The sequence below is a fragment of the Meleagris gallopavo genome, chromosome 6 (genome assembly GCF_000146605.3).
Source record: "Meleagris gallopavo isolate NT-WF06-2002-E0010 breed Aviagen turkey brand Nicholas breeding stock chromosome 6, Turkey_5.1, whole genome shotgun sequence".
NCBI classification, from domain to species: domain Eukaryota; kingdom Metazoa; phylum Chordata; class Aves; order Galliformes; family Phasianidae; genus Meleagris; species Meleagris gallopavo.
The window spans coordinates 16,860,773-16,870,711 of record NC_015016.2 but is presented as its reverse complement, the minus strand read 5'-3'; the positions used below and the strand labels follow the sequence as shown (position 1 = coordinate 16,870,711).

General features: G+C 36.6%; 1 long non-coding RNA gene across 1 annotated transcript; it reads right to left on the bottom strand.

Moving 5' to 3' along the window:
• Positions 1-6,141: 6,141 nt before the first annotated feature.
• Positions 6,142-9,456, bottom strand: LOC109368153. The gene is made up of 2 exons (XR_002115909.1): positions 8,756-9,456; positions 6,142-8,104 (listed from the first exon to the last, which is right to left on the bottom strand). It is a non-coding gene; the product is annotated as an uncharacterized LOC109368153 (long non-coding RNA).
• Positions 9,457-9,939: the final 483 nt, after the last annotated feature.

Below are 9,939 nucleotides of genomic sequence, written 5' to 3'. Positions count from 1 at the left end.
TTTTTACTCATTTTGTTGTGAAGTACAACATGCAGAGCATGGTATTCAGGAATGCCTTTGCCCTGATGGGATATCACAGATGTAGGACTACGTACAGCTGCAAGCTCTTTATGATAAGGAATTTAAAACAGCCCAGCAAACTTTCAGAATACACATAGTGGTATGCTGCAGTATAACCAAGGCCTCACATACAGTTGTGGAAAAGAGATCAAATCCAAGTACGGTGCTTATATTGGTAAGCATGCCAGAACTCAGTTGTATTAAAACATATGGCTTTCACTTAACAGCATGACAACAGTGACATGTCATGACATCCTCCTTGTAAAGATTTAGCCAGTGATTATGAACATATTTGTATCAGCTAACATTGTTTAAAGGACTATAGCTCATTTAGCTCCTAGACAAAAATCTCTGCTGACACCATATTTGACACCAGTTCCGATAGTTGTTACAGATTTAAACTATGAAAAGCACATAATGACTGAAGGCCCCAGCTGTGTATGCAAGCTGACAGGCAGAATATCTCTTTTCATGAGATCTGTTTGGAATATCTGCTGGTTTCCACAGTAGTGGTCATATCATTTTTGTCAAGTAGAAATTCTTGGGAAAAGCCAGAGAAAAAGTGAGACCTGCTTCCACAATAACAGTTTCGTTTGTCTCTCTGACAGAGATGACAAATCTCAGCTTCTCAGATACTAGGTCAGTGCTTCATATTTTATGCTCTTTCACAAGGTTCTCTCAACGCTTTCTCAAACCTCCTGTGATGTTCTTTCTGTAAACCCTTTTTGCAGCTACTATATGATTCAGTATGTAAAATCAGGAGATATTATCTTCAGTTGGCGAAGCCATAACAACTGTACAGTCACTTTCTCTGATCTTTCCTGACAAAAAATAAATTAAAAAAAATAAATAAAGCTAAGAACAGCGCAGATCAAGAACATCTCTGAAAGCACACACATGTTTATGGAGTAGCAGCACTGTCACCTATGAACTCCATTTCATGTTTTTTGGATCCCAGGTAGACCTTGTCACTTCCAGCAGGTTTGACTCAAAACCTTTGTCCTACTCATGCTAAGGCCATGAGTTCACAAAGCTCACCTGTGGCATGCCATGAGTTTATACTGGTTTTATTTGGAGTTCAGAATGCAGAGAAGCAGAACATTTGACACTTCGTAGTCCCGCGCATTTAGACAACGTTATGGCATGGTAATGATAAAGTTTTGATAAAAACAAACTAACCGAAAACATCAAATCATCCTTCCTGAAACATATGCTATGAGTATATATTTTATATTTTGTCCTTGGTCTGTACCATCAAACACGAAAGAAGGGATAAGGGAAGTATCAGATAAAATTAATACACTATTTGGGGCATTGATTATTGTTTTCTTTTAGAGAAAGAAAAATAAAAAAAACAGTTTTAAAAATTCTATATTGTTATTATTTATATGTAATTCATAATTTTAAAGGAAATACCATTTTTGAGGTTGAACTGGATATTACAAGAGAATTTTTATGTCAAACTAGTAACAATTAATTTAACATTTAAGAGAAAGACATTCAAATAATTGAGTGGATAAAAAACTGAGCAATCTGCCAGCCAAATTCCACTGCAGTTATCTATAAACTATACCACTGATACCTGTACTTCAAAACTTTTTACAATCAGTATCACCGAATTTTCAACAGACTAAAACCAAATCAAAATAAACATCCTTTTCATAAAAGCTGACTGTTAAATTCAAGCGTGCCACATCAAACAAAAATAAATTTCATAACCTAATATTGCCTTTAAACTTGAGGTTTCTTAGTTACAAAATAAGCCAATAGATACCGCTTGTTTGTTCATTTTTTTATATCAGAAATTTAGACCCTGAACTAGCAGCTTCTCTATGAAAACAGGTGGTACCTATTTGCTCCCAAGGCCTGCCTCTCTCCTCAACATTTTGTGTCTGCAAGCATTATAGACTCCTCTCTAACTCAAGTTTTTGTGCTAAGGTTACGTTAAAAACTCTCTGCTATTTTCACAGATATCGCATTTTTTAATGACTTCCCCAGCACTTTGTCAATGAGTGCTACTGGAATCTCTCAAACCACTTATCCAGAGGCTGACTGGGGTGAACATGCATGCTTAACCTATAAAATCTATATATTATTGGATCATGTTAACTGGAGTACTGAGATACTCCTGTAGCAATATCACAAGATTAGCTACAACACTATGACTAGAAGTATACCAGAAGTAATTTTTCATGTTTTAACCTGTCATGAAACCACTTAATAGGAAACTGAATAGCCCACAAAGCTTAGCACACCCTTTCAGAACATCAGCCGCTTGTGGCCACAGCAATATAGCCTTTTGCAGGAGACAGTTCCTTCTAGGCACTACTCTTTCTCACCCTTTAATATGGTTTGATATATTTTCTACGTATGCCATATCCTCCAGGCCTTAAAGGACATGAATGTTATATTCTAAAATGAAAATGGAAAGAAGATTCGGAATTGCTTTAATTTACTTTGCTTAAGATTACACACTTGGACGTGCAAAACAAAAAAAAAAAGTGTATGATGGATATATCATTACGTCTTCCTATCTACAAGCACTAAATATTCATCATTAAATAAAGAAGGAAGTTTATCAACAATCAGTTTTTTTGTTCTCACTCTCTGACTAGATAAATATGAACTCAGCTACAATGAAAGAATTGTGTTGTTATGCTGTTTCTTTGTATTCTTAATTACAAGTAGCGCTTCTCTACAGTGTCCAAGATCTTTGCAGACTGACAGTTCCCATTTAAATCTAGGAAAATTGCTTTTTCTTTCCTCAGCTTTTCTGTTAGGACTGTCTGTGAAAAATCCAGTCTACTTCTTATTACAATCACTTTGAGAAATCCAGTCACTTCATGTAGAACTTTCCTATGCTATCTTTAAAACATTACAACTAGAAAACAGGAAAAAGTAGCTTCCTCTCACGTAAAACTTGCAAAACACTGATGCTATAGAACCTCAGGAAAAAAATGACAGGATTAAAGTTGATTGAACAGAAGTTAGATTGTATTGGTAAGTTAATACAACCGGGATGTGCTCAGATGCTGAAAAATCATTGCTTACATGATTAAATTTTAGGAAAAGCCTTTGGCATATTTAAAACTCACAGTTATAGTCTCCCAAACAATTCCCAGATGGCATCTTCAGATAATGTTTCCAAAAAGCAACAGAAATGAAACCACGCAATTTTGATGGACTTCCTCTGGTACAATCCATGGGCATTGTGCCAATGGGGTCACACCTGCACACTCATGTCTATATCCTCACGCAACATATGAGGCATGGCACTGTGATATATAAAAACATCATCTTTCTGAGGTCACTTATTTTTTAACACAGCTGAACTCAGAGAATGAGAACCAAGATGTCTTACACAGGAAAGAGGTGTGTTTAGTATCACCAAAGTGATCTAGGCAAGATGAGAGAAGGATCTGACTCTAACTGAATCATCCCACTAGGAAATATGCAAATCCTATCTTGTAGTGAATACCTCAGCCTTCTTCTTAGCTGCTGTAGCCAGTTCTCCTTTCTCGTTTTTAGGAGGAGGTACTGAGCTGAGCAGATATCTGATTGATCGCTGGCCCACTCTTGCCAGGTACCGTTAGAGGGATAAGAGGATACATACTTAGCCTTATCCTTAATTTAAAAATTATATGTATAAAACTATATAAATGTATAAATATATTTTATATAACTTTTATATATACAAAACTTGCAAAAGTCATAAAAACTGTTGACCAAAGAAAGGTGTTTAAGAGTCTGTGTCAGAATTGCAACTATAACAGATACAGATGAGAAAAGCTTTGGTTTTACACACTTGTGTGTCTAGGAAATTATTTTGTAAAATTGTATCTCACCAGAGTCTGGAGGGATGTCATTGTGAAGAATAACAGAGTACATAAAAGAGAGACAGAAAGAAAAAAATCAAAACTGTGGCAAACTTGTAAAAGTCAGTGAGAGTTTAAGGGGTGGAGGGAAGGGGTTGTAGATGCCTGCTACACGCAGATTAGCAGTGTGCAGTACAGACAGGGAAATTAGAGACAGACAAAACCCATAAAGTTCTTAGACAGGCAGACTGATTTTCAAACGCTGTGAAAGTGACAATGGCTGAAGAGAATCAGGTTCTATTCTGTGGCAATTCCTAGCCCATGAGTCACCTCTTCTGTTAATGAAGACTACTCATTACTGTACTGTTTACTGTCCTCAGAGTTGTCCCAACAAAATTCTACCTGCTGTAAACTTGCTAGCTCCAAACCTGTTGCCTACTCAGCTGTAACAGTCCACAAAAGCAAGGTTACAGAGATGGAAGTCATCTTCTCTGTGGTGATGGCCTTGTAGAATATGATACTTTGATGTTGGATGTCTGGAGCCTGCTCATGTGGAAAGGGACATTGAACTATGTGAATGGGTTTAGAAGTATCTGTATTTTGCAGTGTAGATGCTCGCTCAAGCTTTTACCAAGATCAATATTTATTATCTGTGTCCTGCCAGTGACTTGAGCTGAAAAGTCTACAGGTCACCAAGACCTTCTCTGAATAGCTCACTATGAGAACCAGGTACATGACCAACATGATGACCTGATCTACATATGAAAACTAACTCTTCTAGCTTCGGTTTGAAAGAAAGTTGTCTGCACCATGATCCTGAGAAAATATCACAATCATCTTATATGATAAGCAGAATTTCAGGTGCTCAGGCATCCTGAAGTTCATTTGTAGCTGCTGCAAACAACATATATTGACATTTGTTATATAAAGACTGTTGATTTGAAAGTGCTAGGAACAGGGTTTTTTCTTATACACCTAAAGGCACAGCAGTATTTTATTCTTTAAGCAGATAATTCCATCTCAAGAAGAGAAGGCTCCAGAGAGACCAGATAATGGCCTTTCGTTATCTAAAGGGGGAGCTAGAAAGAAGGGGACAGACTCTTTAACAGGGTCTGCTGTGACAGGACAAGGGGAAATGGTTTCAAACAAAATAGAGTAGTTTTATGTTGTCTGTAAGGAAGAACCCTTTTACAATAAGGAAGCATTGGAAAAGGTTGCCTGGAGAGAGGGTGGATGCCCCATACTTGGAGACATTTAAGGACAGATTGGAAGGGGCTCTGAGCAACCTAATCTAGCAGTGAATGTCTTTGAACATTGTAGGTAGTGGAACTAAATGATCTTTAAGGATCCCTTCCAATTCACATGATTCTACACTTCTGTAAAGATAAAAGGCACATATGACAGCCAAATAGATGATTAGGCACAAAAACATGTTCCCTTCAAGGAACTCTGCTAGCAAACTTCTGCTGGTACAAGCACACACTTGAAAATTTACTAGTGTAGATGTGGTCTGATACATACCATCTGCCTTCTGCAACAGTGAGCACCTGGCATGTTTGATTCACTAGTACAATCATAGTCAGAGTGTCCAAGTGTCTATTCCATCTTTGCAGTATAAATTCAATGAAAAACAGAACGAGGTATAGTGGTATAGAAAGAATGATGGACTTGAGACACCATCCCAATACAAACTATTGACTGAATCAGGGCAGTCTTTTTATCTCTTAGTCTTTTTAGTCTTTTAGAGTACGTGGTCTGTTAAAGCTGTGAGCAAAATTATGATTTCTGTACAGCCCTTATTTTGGATATGGACTAGACATGGCCAGTCTTCTGATACACTTCACATTGTGTATGTCACAGGAGAAAGCAGCCAAGACATCATAAACCTAAAGGAAGAGCTAATTGGTGCAGACTCACAACGAAACAGAGCTGTCTACTCCATTGAGGGAGCATCCATCCACAATGTTTAGTTACACACAATGGGTCTGAATCACCCCATAAACACATACAGTCAGAGCATTTTTACAAAATGCAATACACAGAGAACTAATTAACTAACTAAATAAAAAGTTTAATAAAACCATTTTCCAATTTCTGAGTTCTACAGTTATCAATTTGTCTTTTGATCATATATTCTCCCTTGCCTTTTCTCGGCAATGGTTAATAACTGCAAAGCAATCCAATTTCCTTCCAGTCACGTTTCCAAGTAGATCTCAGGGGGTTTGAATTCTTTTGGTTGTGTGTATTGTTGAGTGTAGCAGCCGTCTTTTTTTTTTTTTATGCCACAGGGCATAAAAAGGGTGGATGGCCTTTTTCCAAATCACGCCATATGTACTGGAAAAAGACATGGAGACATTCCTCACGTGCCGAGTAAAGTAAGGATTAGCATGCAGAGTACAACTCTGCATCTTATTTTTCACAGTGAAGGAATTTACTCTCTTTAAAGGATCCCATCAGTTTTTTCATAGTGAGAAATTTATGTTATTATCCTCATCTGATTTTTGATCTAGCAGAAACATTTTTTACTGGAACGTTAAATACATATCAGTAGAATGTACTACTAATATCATTAGGTCCACACTTGTACAGGGCAAGAGAGGAACAGCAAGCAAGGATGAAAAAAAATCAGTCTAGAAAATATTCATCAATAGAAAGTTATCTGTGGCCTTACAGAGGATAAAGTTGGAATAAGAAGTCAATCAAGTGATAATTTATCCCAAAAAACATAAATCCCCACTGAGACTGCAAAAATATATCTGAGACTTATAAGTATGTCAAATGCTTTTCCTCATATAAAACAAAATAGTTCTATCATCTTCTGTATCGGTACATAGACTAGTTGTTTCCAGCAATAGGAATTGAGCGAGCTATGCTAAGCATTGAATGAGGCATCAATATCTTGCCATGGTTCCTAGCTTGCATGGAAGAAGAATGGCAGATTTCCACATAGCACACCAGATGTTACACTGTAATATTGTTATGTATTCTCCTGAGCAGATTCAGAACTGTCTTGAAAGGAATTTTGAGATATATAAAAGCATGAAGTTATGTGGTATATGACAATCCAGTGCTTTTATATATACATAAGAGATACGTGAGTAGCTGAACTGAGGACTTAGTGTGCTATTAAAGAAACAGTGTATCAGAATGTAGGTTTAGCCTGTGGTATTTAGGAAACACACGTCTATGGAAAATCAACCATTTTCAATAAACCAAGTATAAAAACTGATAATTAGTCCTACATCAAGTCCACTATACCATCTAAAATATAAACAAAGTGAATTTAACTAAGTAAATAATAAATATTCAAGTGATAGCCCTTAATTTGGCATTTGCCCTGCTCTGCTTCTTACTTGCAGTAAATACAGGGATTTCTTTGGATAAAAATTTCACATGTTGAATGGGACCTATTTAACGCCCAAATAACCCTTGTGCACTGCTGTGCTAGTCACTGAACAGCAGAATCATAGAATCACAGTTCCTGATCTCATAGGGAAGGCAAGGGGATTCTCCAAGTTCAAAGTAATACAATTAACACCACTATGTCTGGCTGTATCTATTTACATTCCTAAATATACTTCCAAAGCAGAAAATTTCTGCATAGCCAAAAAAGTTGAAGTCTGATAAAATCTGAGCATGTTGCAAGCAACCAGAATGGTATGAAGAACACCAGTAATGACTCCCCTCAGAAGTCTTCTGTGAAGCCAGAGAATAATTAAAAAAAAAATCTGATGGAAAATGCCTATGCCAAACTTATACCTTGTTCCATTGCAGAGGATCCCTTCAGATCCTCTGCAGATTTTAAAGTTCACCTTCAGTCCAGAAAATTAAAGGCCTACAGTTAAAAAAAGCATGAATTCTCTTCGTATTAAAATAATACATTAATTCATTGTTTCCCAGAGAGGATAATCTAACATTTACCAAATAGTAAAGATAGTAATAAGTACAGAGCATATATTATTACATTTCCTAATTTACAATGCTTAAGCATCATGTAACCCATGTAATAGGGCACTGATCTAACTTGGACTTCAACAGCAAGACTCCACAGGTGAGTTTAGAGTTCAAAGAGTTCATTTTATCAGACAGCAGTTCAAGGCATATAACCATATTAATGTATCACTGAATATATTCTAACATATACTCTCTTTCTCTGGATCTGTGTTATCTCAGAAGATCCACAGCCTGCTGATCAAAGCTTGACTTGGTCCAGCCCAGTTTCAAGTCCGCTAAAAGAAAAACAAGACTATTCATACATGCACGTGTACACATTTTCTCAAGTTGTTATTATAAAATACATTTTAATAGTTAATAAAGTCATCGACTTCTAATCACTGGCATTTCTCATATATGTAAAATGTTTCTCAAGGGAAATAACTCAGGTAGTATTTTTATACAAGCCTCTCCAAGGAAATGGTGTTTCATAGTTTTTCTACATTTTTTTCCTCCAGAAATATTACTAGTTTTAATTAACAATAATGAAAAAGGATAAAATTCTTGCCCAAAGGAGAAAATAATTTACAGTTAATGGTCTATAAAATAGTATTGGTGATTTTCTTAGAAGTCCCAGAGGTAATATATTTCAACAATATTTGTGGTCAGTCTACTTATTTTATTTTTTTTAAATCAGTTTACGATTCTTCAGAACACTGAAATCATTTAATAATTGATTGTTTATCTCATATGCACTGTGCTTATATATATGGAATTCTGCATGTGTTTGTGGTTAAATGTTTTAAAGCTTTACAAAACTGTTGTCAGGTTTTTTTTAGAGTTAATTTTTAGATACAAATAGAGATCATGGACAAGACAACTAACAGCAGGTACTGGCTACTGAGGGATTTCTTCCTCAAACATAATTAAAATTATTGATGACATACTAATTTAACGCGTCTCCATATTTTCCAATGTTTCCTATATCCATTTACTCATTGGTGTGGCTGCTCATTTATCTTGATATTGCTCGTGGATTATTACACATTTCAAAGCTCCATAGTGGAGTAGATTCATTCCATGCTGAAGTAGGAAATTGCCTGGGCTGGGTGAGGGGTAGCCCTTGCAGGGAGAAGCTGCATGGTGCAATTGTGCTCCACATGGCAACAGCATTCTGATGTCACACAGACAGAGCCAGGAAGCTCCCCCATATGTATGAAACCTGCCACTACAGAGTGGAGAGACCCAGGAGCAGCTAGAACAGGATGAGCAAGCAGAAGTGCATGGTATTTTCAGCTCTGTAGTTTTGAGTTAATGAAATGAGTGTGCTGCCTGCTAGCAAATGAGAAAATTTGGGTTTTCTTGACTAATTATAATAAGGTAACCAGTCCTTTTCATCCCAACATTTTTTAGAAGACAACAGCCACAAAAAGTAGTTTGCATAAGACTAGGAGTAGCAGTGAGTGGAAATCCAAGACTAGTTCACAGAGTTCTGCTGAGTCCCAGAGTCTTGCTAAAAAAGTTGGTGCGTAGCTCGCTGGCTTTACAGTTAGGGTAAAGTAAACAGTAATTCAGATTTGATTTAGCAATCCGTATCATGACAATCAGTAGGCAAAAATATAATCTTGAAGCACTTCAATGCGACATTCAGTGAAAAATTGCTAGAAAGATGCTGATTAATACAAGACTTAAACTCACTTTCGAAAGTAATCAGGCCCTTCACCTGCCTTTCCAGCCTTCTCCTCCCTTCCTGTGCTGTTTCCACAGCACTTCATGACAGCCGTTTTCCTTATTATTTTCCTGCTTTTAAAGAAGTTGTAATCTTCATGAAATGTACACACACCTTCTGTTTTTTCAATTTTTATCATAATGATGGCAGACAAAGAAATCTCACTTCAAATCTTAAGTCAATAATTAACGAACAGGACCAATTCCACAGCCTGAGACTAGAAAGAAATCAGTGCTTTGATACCTTCAGGAGGTGTATCAGCATGATTTGTTTGCTGGATTCCAGCAGCACCTAAAATTTAAAAAAAAAAAATGAAGTCAGCAGGGATCCTATATTAAAGTTGTTCTGCGTGCACATACTTATACACACACACACACACACACACACAACAAAATGACACAA